The sequence below is a fragment of the Triturus cristatus genome, chromosome 4_2 (genome assembly GCF_964204655.1).
Source record: "Triturus cristatus chromosome 4_2, aTriCri1.1, whole genome shotgun sequence".
Classification (NCBI taxonomy): Eukaryota; Metazoa; Chordata; class Amphibia; order Caudata; family Salamandridae; genus Triturus; species Triturus cristatus.
The window spans coordinates 844,874,979-844,887,812 of NC_140586.1; the positions used below are offsets into that span (position 1 = coordinate 844,874,979).

A 12,834-nucleotide genomic window follows, 5' to 3' on the forward strand; every position below is an offset into this window, starting at 1 on the left:
GTCAGTATATAAAGCCATAACTCGCCTTCATAAGATTGTGAGCCAGATACACCAGAGTCCAGGCACCTGGACTTGGTCCGGTTGGTTCTGGAGCGTGTTGTCAGCCTGGGGATGGAGGATCCTATCCTTCCTAGGTATTGGCTTTCTCCTACTATTCAGTTGCTGCTTAGGTCTACAATGTGGGCCAGCGATTTGTGGTCTGTGTGCCACATCGTGTATCCCGCATCCAAGTTTTCGTTCAAGATCCCGGAAGAAGAAAGAAGAACAAATGATGCTATATGAACAGATCGATGGATTGATGAAGATCGATATCTCCTGAGGGTCCGTAGGGGACAAGGAGGGAATGAGGAAATATGAATTTTGTGATCAGTTATGTCCCCTATCGTAGACCCCAACGGCTCCATGTGCATGCTATAAGTACATGTATGTTCCCTCCAGTTCCAGTTATGAAGACGCAAATACATGTGCGTCCACCGTCAACATGTCCTCTTTCAGATCCGCTATGAATGGGTCAGATATTCCATTCCTAAGTATGAAAGGCCACCGACTTTATGTGGTTCACTTTCCACATTTTACAGATTCAGGCGAGTAGGCCCTGAATTCTGCCATCAAGCCTTTTCCTGCCTTCTGCCTCTGAAAGCTCCAGTCCGAGCCTGCATCTGTATCCATGAACTTTGTCCTACTCCCTGCGCGGCTAACGGTGCCTGATCCAGCCTGTTGCCTGCCAAAAACTGTATTTCACCTTCAAGATTATCTGCTCCGCTCCTCATCCGATGCATTCCTGTCTAGTAGTTTAGGTAAACATTCTTCCAGCTACCGTGCTAAGGGCCAGGCCTCGCTGTCCTCATGCAAGTAATTCATAGCCCCTGTTTCCATGGAAGATTCCTGCCCCCTCGCATCTCATGTAGACACTTAGACGCTTGTACACGCACTAACAGTCAGTATAGAATAGATTCCGTCCGAGAGACCTTTCCTTTTGGATAATACAGTTCTTTAAACATAAGATATTAGATATGATTTGGGATTAGGTTGACATGACCCCCCAGACTTCTGTCTCCACATGTAGAGCTAAATGTCAAGTCCCCTTCACCCTCTAGTTACACGTCAATCACACGTCATGCGGCTGCGCGCGCATCTCTGCCAAATATTTCTGCTGACATTGCAGGATTCTCTTATGGATCCACCCACTTGTGACATCATGTTTAATGACGTATTTAGTTACGCCTATGTTTACGCCTTTTTTCATTACGTATGTATATCATATCTGTATTATCAGCTGTTACGCCTCTTGCATCTGTCTTAAAGTAATGCTTTCCATATAAATACCATTACTTGTCAATAATGTATTGCCTTCCTTCCTGAACCTTCATGGTGATGGAATTTGAAGCCTGCAGTTCGAACTGTAATTCCTTTGTAGAGGAATAAAGCCTTTTAGAACCTCTAATACCACGGATTCTGCCTCTTATATTTACTGAGTTATTCTTACTAGACTTTACCGCATAAAAAATAGTACCGGTAATGAAATATTTACTACACTCCTTCCATAATTATATCTGGTCTTGCAGCATCTAGGGGTGAGCCAGATTTTATTCCTCTAGCTATGTCCGTAAGTACAGCTAGACTGTGGATGGTAAATTCGTCCAGCGTTCCTTCTACGTAAGGTTTTTTGTCAGAGTTATTTGTGCTGGTACCTAATCTGGCCTCTATAGGGAAAGTTTCGTAGATGTTCTTGACCTTCAAGGCAAAGAAATCAGCAATCTTATCGCAGCTCTCCCTAGAGGTAGGTTGTTCATGAAACTCTTTCTGCGTTTGCAGCGACTTCAATATAGCAAATAGTTCCTTAGGGGGCATTCCAGGCTCTTTGAATTTTTTCAGTATAGAATGTGCCTCTGATTTTCTTAATTTGTGAATGATATCGTTTGAGCTCGTGTTTGTACTCTTCTCTGGTCTTATTGCAGTAGTCCTTTCTCCATGTTCGCTCAAGCTTTTTACATTTTTTTTTGGCCTCCGCCAATTCTTTATTAAACCATGGTGCGGTAGCACCTAGCCTTTTCGGGATCCGCGTACTCCAAGGTGCGGTAGCACTGGCTCTCCGTCAACAAGAGGATCACCTTCAAGCTCCTCACCCACGCACACAGAGCACTCCACAACACCGAACCAGCCTACCTGAACAGCAGACTCAGCTTCTACACCCCCACCCGCCAGCTCCGCTCCGCCAGCCTCGCCCTCGCCGCCATCCCCCGCATCCAACAAACGACCTCCGGTGGCAGATCCTTCTCCCTCCTCGCCGCCAAGACCTGGAACACCCTCCCGACCCATCTGCGGCAGACCCAAGACCTGCTCACCTTCAGAAGACTCCACACGACCTGGCTCTTCGAGCAGTAGCAGCACCCCCTCCCCTCAGTGCCTTGAGACCATCATGGGTAAGTGGTGCGCTTTACAAGTAACTAATTGATTGATTTAAAAATCCAACCGCGACTTTCCCCATGGAAGTTAATGGCGATTCGCGGCTGTGTTCACACACTGAACGCGTCCCCCGTGGGTCCCCTGTGTCAGTACCTTGGGTGGTTCCTTGTGGTCCAAGCACTTCTACAGGCTCTAGGTCTTGTGTCTAGCTCAGTCGTGGTTCTTATACCACTTTTTTGGTATATGGTTTGACAATACGTGTATTGTGCTATTACTGTTGATATTTTGACTTGTAACTTATGTACTTCAAACTCTAGCCTCATAAAGAGACTAGAGGGGTGTGTTATCTTAAATACATATATTTTGGATATATACCTTTTGTGGTTCTCCTTTCATTTGATCATTCAAGAGATTATAGACTGGTAAAACAAGCTGCTTTACATTCCTTCAAGACTTAGCCTGAAGGCTGCTCTCCATAGCTACCACTAGGATAGCTTTCAATAAAGGTTGTCTTTAACCTATCACCATAAGGGGTTGTTTGGACTGGTACAGGGTGCCCACTTTAACTAGTGGACAGCATATACTAGGCCAACTTCTCACATTGGTGTGCAGCGTGTGGGATTCCAGCTTGCTATTGTTTTACCAGATAATCTCAATTGAATCGATCAATTGAAAACCACTAAGGGTACCTTAGGTACATATAAATACAAGCTTAGTGTACAGTAAGTTCTACTGAACTTAGAGTTGTGTGTTAAGGACTTAGCACACCCTTTCTACAACTCAAGAGAGTTTAGGAGGCCACACTAATGTAGGTAGTGCAATACACCACACCACACTAGTAATGTCTTCAAGGCCAGGAACCAGTGAGTCCCTGCCAGAAGCCTCTGGGCTTCTTCCCTTTAAGTATGAGGATCTTCCTTTTGCACAGTTTAAGACCTTATGTACTATTAGGAAGCTGAAGTCTAACCACCCAACATCTCATAGAGATACTCAGGCTGGATGACCTCCAAGAACCTACAGGGTCTGAAGGGGTAGGCAGAGTGGGTGGGACAGCAGCTGAGGAAGGCCCTAGGGGTGGAACTCCTCATGGCCCAACCTCTACTGCTAACCAGGCTGATGACAATGATCGGACCTCGAAAACCTAACTCCACTGGATAATGAGGAGGAGGACAACAATGCCCCCCTCTGTGTCCCTCCAGGAAGAGTTGGCAGTAGGCTTAGAAGGTCTAGATCTCGCTCAGTGGAGTCTAACCATTCTACTTCATCTATAGGGACCTCTGTTTCTTCTCACAGAGGGAGGGAAACCTCCCAGGAGAGAAGGGAGAGACTGTTGAAGTATGAGCAAGCTCAGCTTCAGATCAGAAAGCAACAGGTAGCCCTAGATAAGGAAGCCCTAGAGCTCTACAAAGCTAGAAAAAGGATAGGGACTAGAGTCCCATGGTGGCAGCAACTACCCTAGAGATATGGAGAGGTCTCATGACCATAAAAACCTGAATAAGATTGTCCTTCCCTACCAGAGTGGGGATGACATCCACAAATGGATTACTGCACTGGAAAGGGCCTGTAAAGTACAAAGGGTCCCCCAGGAGCAGTGGGCAGCAATCTTATGGCTCTCCTTTGCAGAAAAAGGTAGAGATAAGCTCCTCACTGTTAGAGAAGAGGATGCTGATAATTATTAAGTCTTGAAAAGTGCATTGATTGATGGGTTTGGCCTAACAACTGAACAATACAGGTTTAAGTTCAGAGATACCCAAAAGGCACAAAATCAAGACTGGGTGGACTTTGTTGATTGTTCTGCTAAGGCTCTGGAAAGTTGGTTAGTGGGCAGTAAAGTGTGTGACTTCAAGGTAGGGCTGGGCGGACTTTGCGTAGCGCCAAAATTCTTTTTAAAAATGTGGAAAACGTGCGCACAACTTGAGGGACCGTGTTCCCGGGACAGGGGTCCCTCGTGCTTGGGCAGGCTCCCAGATCTACGCTGCCTGGCAGGGTTGAGAAGCAGGGACCGGCCCTGGGCCTCCTGAGGTTCTGTCAGGGCCTGGGAGCCCACGTCCTGCGGCCTGCCAAGTGTCCATCTGCCCAGGACAAGGGTCCCTGGTGCAGAGCCCCGGAGCCCTGCAAGGGCAGGCGGGAGCCCTACCGCTATGGCTCGGCGCGGGCAGATGGGAGTCCTTTCAGTCCCGGCCATCTGTTAGCACCTTTCCCTCGGCCATCAGGTCGCACGCAATGCTTTCCAATGGGGCGAACAGATGGCCGGGCTGCCCTGGAAGTCCTGATGGAGGCTCATTCTCCTCCCTGATCCCAGCCAGGGCTCCAGGAGGTCGGGTGCGTGCGGGCCTAGGGTCCCCTGAGTGTCTCGGTGCGCACGGGTTCCAGAAAGAGGGGTGGCTTTCCTCCGGATTAGTAGGGGCAGGGTATGCCGGAACACCAACCCCCGGGCTGACAGTTCTTTGCCGGGGACCAGATGGTCTATGCCCGGACAACACCACCCCTCCCTCCGGGGGCTCCCTCCTCCGGCCCCTGAGCCCTGCGTGGGCAGACGGGAGCCCTACCACGCAGGCTCGCTGTGGGCAGATGTGAGTCCTTTCGGTCCCAGCCATCTGGTCGCATCTTTCCCCTCGGCCATCTGGTCGCACGCAATGCTTTCCAATGGGGCGACCAGATGGCTGGGCTTCCCTGGAAGTCCAGATGGGGGCTCATTCGCCTCCCCGAACCTAGCCTGGGCTCCAGGAGGCCGGGCTGGTCCGCACCCTGGATTCCCCTCCGTCGCTCGGTGCGCAATGGTTCCCAGAAAGAGGGGTAGCCTTCCTCCGGATTACTAAGGGCAGGGTATGCCGGGACACCCCTTCTCTGCCGGGGACCAGATGGGCTATGCCCGGGCAACACCTCCCAGGCATCTGGGGTTCCCTCCTCCGGCCCACGGTGTGGCAGAGTGCCCGGGAAGGGGCTCCATGGGTCCCGGTTCGTCCGGGCCCTGGGAGCTCCAGCGGGCCTCCCCATGCCTGAGGCCCAGCGTGGAGTCTCCGAGCCCTGCAGCCCCGGAGCCCTGCAGCCCCGGAGCCCTGCAGCCCGGAGCCCTGCAGCTCCCGAGCCCTGCAGCCCCCCGAGTCCTGCAGCTCCGGAGCCCTGCACCCCTCCGAGACCTGTAGTCCCCGTGCCCTGCAGCCCCCGAGCCCTGCAAGGGCAGGCGGGAGCCCTCCCTCAAAGGCTCGGGGAGGGCAGATTGGCATTATTTTGGTCCCGGCCTTCTGGTCGCACTAATTACCTGGACCATCTGGTCGCACGCAATGCTTTCCAATGGGGCGACCAGATGGCCGGGCCGCTCTGGAAGTCCCGATGAGGGCTCATTCGCCTCCCTGATCCCAGCCAGAGCTCCAGGAGGTCGGGCGCCTTCGCGCCTAGGGTCCCCTCCGTCACTCTGTGCGCACGGTTTATCAGAAAGGGGGTTGCCTTCCTCCGGATTACTAGGGGCAGGGTATGCCGGGACGCCCCTCCCAGGGATGGCGGTTTACAGGCGGGGACCGATGGGCTAAGCCCAGACGACACCGCACCGGCGTCCGGGGCTCCCTCCTCCAGCCCGCGGCGAGGGAAAGTGCCCAGGACGGGCTCCATGGGTCCCTGGGCGTCCAGGCCCCGGGAGCTCCTGCGGGCCTCCCGATGCCTGAAGCCCAGCATGGGGTCTCTGAGCCCCCGAGCTCTAAACCCCCTGAGCCCTGCAGCCCCAGTGCCCTGCATCCCCGGCATCCCCGGAGCCCTGCATCCCCGGAGCTCTGCATCCACGGAGCCCTGCATCCCTGGAGCCCTGCATCCCCGGAACCCTGCAGCCCGAGCCCTGCAGCCCCCCAAGCCCTGCAGCTCCCGAGCTCTGCAGCCCCCTGAGCCCTGCATTCTCCGTGCCCTGCAGCCCCCGAACCCTGCAAGGGCAGGCAAGAGCCCTCCCGCGAAGGCTCTGGACGGCTAGATTGGCGTCATTTCGGTCCCGGCCATCTGGTCGCACCAATCCCCTCGGCCATCTGGTCGCACGCAATGCTTTCCAAAGGGGCGACCAGATGGCCGGGCCGGCCTGGAAGTCCCGATGAGGGCTCATTCACCTCCCCGATCCCAGCCAGGACTCCAGGAGGTCTGGCGCCTCTGCACCTAGGGTCTCCTCCGTCACTCGGTATGCACGGTTTACCAGAAAGGTGGATAGGGATGTATGACGTTACAACGCATGCTGTTACAACGAAAGTTTTACAACGCGAGTGCATTGACAACGCAGGACATTACAACGCAAGTCTTTACATCGACTTGCACTAGATGGCGTGCTAACATTAAAAAAGTGTAATTTACTATTCCAACTCCAGTCCACTTAACAGTAGGGAAGGTCTTGGGATAGTAAACTACACTATTTTTAATGTTAGCATGCCATCTAGTGCAAGTCGATGTAAAGACTTGCGTTGTAATGTCCTGCGTTGTCAATGCACTCACGTTGTAACAGTTTTGTTGTAGCTGAAGTGCGTTGTAAAAGTTGCGTTGTAAAGGTTGTTCCCGGTGGATAGCCTTCCTCCGGATTACTAGGGGCAGGGTATTCCGGCACGTCCCTCCTGCGTATGGCGGTTCTCAGGTGGGGACCAGATGGGCTAAGCCCGGACGACACCTCCCCGGCGTCCGGGGCTCCCTCTTCCAGCCCACAGCGAGGCAAAGTGCCCGGGACGGGCTCCATGGTTCCCAGGCAGTCATCCCCCTGGCGTTTGGGCCCGAGAGCTTCAGTGGTCCTTCCCTGGGCTTGAGTCCCAGCCAAGGTCCCCGAGCCCCCGGGAAGCGGAGCCCCCGAGCCCCCGAGCCCTGCGTGGGCAGGCGGGAACCCTAGTGCGAAGGCTCAGGGTGTGCAGATGGGAATCCTTTCAGTCCCTGCAATCTGGTCGCACCTCTCCCCTCGGCCATCTGGTCGAGCGCAATGCTTTCCAATGGGGCGACCAGATGGCCGGGCCGGCCTGGAAGTCCCAATGAGGGCTCATTTGCCTCCCGGATCCCATGGGTCCCGGTTCGTCCGGGCCCTGGGAGCTAGAGCGGGCCTCCCCATGCCTGAGGCCCAGCGTGGAGTCTCCGAGCCCTGCAGCCCCGGAGCCCTGCAGCCCCGGAGCCCTGCAGCCCGGAGCCCTGCAGCTCCCGAGCCCTGCAGCCCCCCGAGTCCTGCAGCTCCGGAGCCCTGCACCCCTCCGAGACCTGTAGTCCCCGTGCCCTGCAGCCCCCGAGCCCTGCAAGGGCAGGCGGGAGCCCTCCCTCAAAGGCTCGGGGAGGGCAGATTGGCATTATTTTGGTCCCGGCCATCTGGTCGCACTAATTACCTGGACCATCTGGTCGCACGCAATGCTTTCCAATGGGGCGACCAGATGGCCGGGCCGCCCTGGAAGTCCCGATGAGGGCTCATTCGCCTCCCTGATCCCAGCCAGGGCTCCAGGAGGTCGGGCGCCTTCGCGCCTAGGGTCCCCTCCGTCACTCTGTGCGCACGGTTTATCAGAAAGGGGGTTGCCTTCCTCCGGATTACTAGGGGCAGGGTATGCCGGGACGCCCCTCCCAGGGATGGCGGTTTACAGGCGGGGACCGATGGGCTAAGCCCGGACGACACCGCACCGGCGTCCGGGGCTCCCTCCTCCAGCCCGCGGCGAGGGAAAGTGCCCAGGACGGGCTCCATGGGTCCCTGGGCGTCCAGGCCCCGGGAGCTCCTGCGGGCCTCCCGATGCCTGAAGCCCAGCATGGGGTCTCTGAGCCCCCGAGCTCTAAACCCCCTGAGCCCTGCAGCCCCAGTGCCCTGCATCCCCGGCATCCCCGGAGCCCTGCATCCCCGGAGCTCTGCATCCACGGAGCCCTGCATCCCCGGAGCCCTGCATCCCCGGAACCCTGCAGCCCGAGCCCTGCAGCCCCCCAAGCCCTGCAGCTCCCCAGCTCTGCAGCCCCCTGAGCCCTGCATTCTCCGTGCCCTGCAGCCCCCGAACCCTGCAAGGGCAGGCAGGAGCCCTCCCGTGAAGGCTCTGGACGGCTAGATTGGCGTCATTTCGGTCCCGGCCATCTGGTCGCACCAATCCCCTCGGCCATCTGGTCGCACGCAATGCTTTCCAAAGGGGCGACCAGATGGCCGGGCCGGCCTGGAAGTCCCGATGAGGGCTCATTCACCTCCCCGATCCCAGCCAGGACTCCAGGAGGTCTGGCGCCTCTGCACCTAGGGTCTCCTCCGTCACTCGGTATGCACGGTTTACCAGAAAGGTGGATAGGGATGTATGACGTTACAACGCATGCTGTTACAACGAAAGTTTTACAACGCGAGTGCATTGACAACGCAGGACATTACAACGCAAGTCTTTACATCGACTTGCACTAGATGGCGTGCTAACATTAAAAAAGTGTAATTTACTATTCCAACTCCAGTCCACTTAACAGTAGGGAAGGTCTTGGGATAGTAAACGACACTATTTTTAATGTTAGCATGCCATCTAGTGCAAGTCGATGTAAAGACTTGCGTTGTAATGTCCTGCGTTGTCAATGCACTCACGTTGTAACAGTTTTGTTGTAGCTGAAGTGCGTTGTAAAAGTTGCGTTGTAAAGGTTGTTCCCGGTGGATAGCCTTCCTCCGGATTACTAGGGGCAGGGTATTCCGGCACGTCCCTCCTGCGTATGGCGGTTCTCAGGTGGGGACCAGATGGGCTAAGCCCGGACGACACCTCCCCGGCGTCCGGGGCTCCCTCTTCCAGCCCACAGCGAGGCAAAGTGCCCGGGACGGGCTCCATGGTTCCCAGGCAGTCATCCCCCTGGCGTTTGGGCCCGAGAGCTTCAGTGGTCCTTCCCTGGGCTTGAGTCCCAGCCAAGGTCCCCGAGCCCCCGGGAAGCGGAGCACCCGAGCCCCCGAGCCCTGCGTGGGCAGGCGGGAACCCTAGTGCGAAGGCTCAGGGTGTGCAGATGGGAATCCTTTCAGTCCCTGCAATCTGGTCGCACCTCTCCCCTCGGCCATCTGGTCGAGCGCAATGCTTTCCAATGGGGCGACCAGATGGCCGGTCCGGCCTGGAAGTCCCAATGAGGGCTCATTTGCCTCCCGGATCCCAGCCAGGGCTCCAGGAGGTCGGGCACATTCGCGCCCAGGGTCCCCTGAGCCTTGCGGTGCATGCAGGTTACCAGAAAGGGGGTAGCCTTCCTCTGGATTACTAGGGGCAGGATATGCCGGGACACCCCTCCTGGGCTGGCGGTTCTCTGCCGGGGACCAGATGGGCTATGCCCGGGCAACACCTCCCTAGGGTCCGGGGCTCCCTCCTCCGGCCCGCGGCCTGGCAAAGAGCCCGGGATGGGCTCCACGGGTCCCGGGCAGTCCTCCCCCGGGCGCCCGGGCCCAAGAGCTCTGGTGGTTCTCCCCATCCCTGAAGCCCAGCCGGGGACCCCGAGACCCCAGGAAGCAGAGCCCCCCCAGCCCTGCGTGGATGGGCAGACGGGAGACCCACTGCAAAGGCTCGGGGTGGGCAGACGGGAGTCCTTTCAGGTGCCGGCCATCTGGTCACACCTTTTCCCTCGGCCATCTGGTCGAGCGCAATGGGGCGATCAGATGGTCGGGCCGGCCTGGAAGTCCCGATGAGGGTCCATTTGCCTCCCGGATCCCAGCCAGGGCTCCAGGAGGCTGGGCGCCTTCGCCCCTCGGGTCCCCGCCATCACTCGGAGCGTGCGGGTTACCAGAAAGGGGGATTACTACGAACAGGGTACTCTGGGACCCCTCTCGGCCTAGCGGTCCTCAGCCGGCAGCTGGACGGGCCAGGATGCCGCCCCAGCCCTGGGTCTGTCCCGGGGCCTGCTGTATGGCAGGCTGCCCCAGATGAGATCTGGCGGGCCTCCCCCTGCTGGGCTGGGTCCAGGGGCCTCCCGACCCCAGGCTCCGTCCTCGGTCCTGCCGCGTGGCAGGGTGCCCGAACGAGGTCCTTCGGCTCTGTCCTGGGTCCTGCCGCATGGCAGGGTGTCCTGGACAGGGTCCGGCGGGCCTGGGGAGGCTGCCCCTGCGCCTTTGGGCCTGGGAGCCCAGGCTGGGTCCAGGGGCCCCGCCGGGCCCCGATTCGGGCGCTCTGGACCTGGGCCTCGTCCCCCGGCCTGTGGCACTGCCAAAGGCCCGGGACAGGGTGACAGGGCGACCGAGGAGTGGCCCTTCTTGCGCGGAAGGGCGGCCTGGAAGAGAAGGGGCCGAGGGCCTGCGAGGGGACCCCAGCTCCACTCGATGGGAGGCATACGGGATGGGGAGCCACCTGGCTCTTCCCTTCTGGCGCCTCTGACCCAGGCGAGGGTGGTGGTGGGCCGATCGCCAGCCTACTGGCACGGCTCTGGGCCTCCTGGTGACGGACGGCTGATGTGCAGGTAGAGCCACCCTCCCTCTTTGCCAGGTACCCGGTCCGACCCGGTCCCGTGTGGCCGGGCTGAGGGGTTTGAAGACTCGCGTGGTCCCTCCTGGGTTACCCCGGGAGGGACCGGCGGCTGCGGGGGTGCCTGCTCCCATCGCTCCGGGAGCCCCCTCCCTCGCCCCCGGGTGGGTGGGGGCGGGCTCCCGCGCCGAGCGCCTGGCAATGTTTTTTTTTCTCCCGACGGTGCTGTCGGGGAAGCCTTGAACGGGGCGCAAGGGCCATCTCGCCACGCGGGCGGCGGGCGGACGGACGGACGGCATTGCCTTCCTCCCGTCTCTCCTGCTCCCGCAGGTGGGCGAACGTTTTCGAAAAGTTGCTTGTGACTCTTGGCGGTGGATCACTCAGTTCGCGCGTCGATGAAGAACGCAGCTAGCTGCGAGAATTAGTGTGAATTGCAGGACACATTGATCATCGACACTTCGAACGCACCTTGCGGCCCCGGGTTCCTCCCGGGGCTACGCCTGTCTGAGGGTCGCTCGATCGTCAGTTGCCCTGGGGCTTCCCCGGGACGTGGCTGGGGCCGTCGCAGGGTGAGCTCCGCTTCCCCTTCGTCCCCCCACAAGTTCAGACCCCCGATCGCCCGTGGCATGGTCCCTCGCCGGGTCCTACCACGGAGGTACGCCGCCGGCGTGCCTGGCCCCCCGAGAAGGGGGCCTGGTGACCCGTCCACCCCTGCCCCATCCCAGGGCGCCTGGCTGTGTGCTGGGCGTGCCTGTCCGTGGTGTCCCACCGGCTGCCCGCACGCACGCGCCTCGGGCGCCCTCCTCTACGGCCCGCTTCCCGAAGAGGGCGAAACCCCTTCAGACGCGATACAGGGAAAGAGGGCGCGCGCTGCCGGGTACACCAGGCCCCTACTCCGGCAGGGGGCTGGCCTTCCCCAGCTCCCCCTCAATGCTTCGGTGTTTTCTTTCCGACTATGACCTCAGATCAAACGCGGCGACCCACTGAATTTAAGCATATTACTAAACGGAGGAAAATAAACTAACCAGGATTCCCCCAGTAACGGCGAGTGGTGAGGGAAGAGCCCAGTGCCAAATCCCCGCCCGGCGGCGGGCATGGGAAATGTGGCGTACAGAAGACCGACTCCCCGGCGTCGCTCAGGGGGCCCAAGTCCTTCTGATCGAGGCTCACCCCGTGGACGGTGTTAGGCCGGTAGCAGCCCCCGGCGTGCCGCGATTGGGACTTCTCGGAGTCGGGTTGCTTGGGAATGCAGCCCAAAGCAGGTGGTAAACTCCATCTAAGGCTAAATACGGACGCGAGACCGATAGCCAACAAGTACTGTAAGAGAAAGTTGAAAAGAACTTCGAAGAGAGAGTTCAAGAGGGCGTGAAACCGTCGAGAGGTAAATGGGTGGGGTCCGTGCAATCCGCCCGGAGGATTCAACATGGCGGGAAGGTCGGTGGCCCGGGAGTTCCAGATCCCCTCCGCGGGACCGGGCCCTACCTGGCCCCCGCAGGGTGCATTTCCTCCACGGCTGTGCGCCACGACCAGCTCCGGGTCGGCTGGGAAGGCTTCGGGTTGACAGGTGGCCCTCTGCTCCGGCGGAGGGTGTTACAGCCCCCCTGGCAGCAGCTTCGCCGTGTCCACAGGGCCGAGGGAGATTTGACCGCCTCCGTGCCCTCCCCTGGGCACCCGTTCCCGGCCGCCCCTCGGGGCGCACCGGGGCGGTTGAAAGGGGGACGGGGCCCCCTGCTTCCGGTGCGACTGTTGGCTGGGGCGGACTGTTCTCAGTGCGCCCTGACCGCGTCACGCCGCCGGGCGGGGAGGCCCACGCCGGGCGCCAGGGGTCTGCGGCGATGTCGGTTACCCACCCGACCCATTTTAAAACATGGACTAAGGAGTCTAACGCGTGCACGAGTCGGAGGGCCGAGCAAAACCCTGTGGCGCATTGAAGGTGAGGGCCGGCAGGCGCCGGCTGAGGTGGGATCCGGCCGCGCTTCCAACGGCGGGCGCACCACCGGCCCGTCTCGCCCGCTCCGTCGGGGAGGTGGAGCATGAGCGTGCGTGATAAGACCTGATAGATGGT

General features: G+C 58.9%; 1 non-coding gene and 1 pseudogene across 1 annotated transcript; both read left to right on the top strand.

Moving 5' to 3' along the window:
• The first annotated feature begins 11,129 nt into the window (after window positions 1-11,129).
• Window positions 11,130-11,283, top strand: LOC146835237 (5.8S ribosomal RNA). Its single transcript, XR_014961032.1, has one exon. It is a non-coding gene; the product is annotated as a 5.8S ribosomal RNA (ribosomal RNA).
• Window positions 11,284-11,725: 442 nt separating this feature from the next.
• Window positions 11,726-12,834, top strand: part of LOC146835238 (28S ribosomal RNA) — a 7,823-nt pseudogene continuing 6,714 nt past the window's right edge.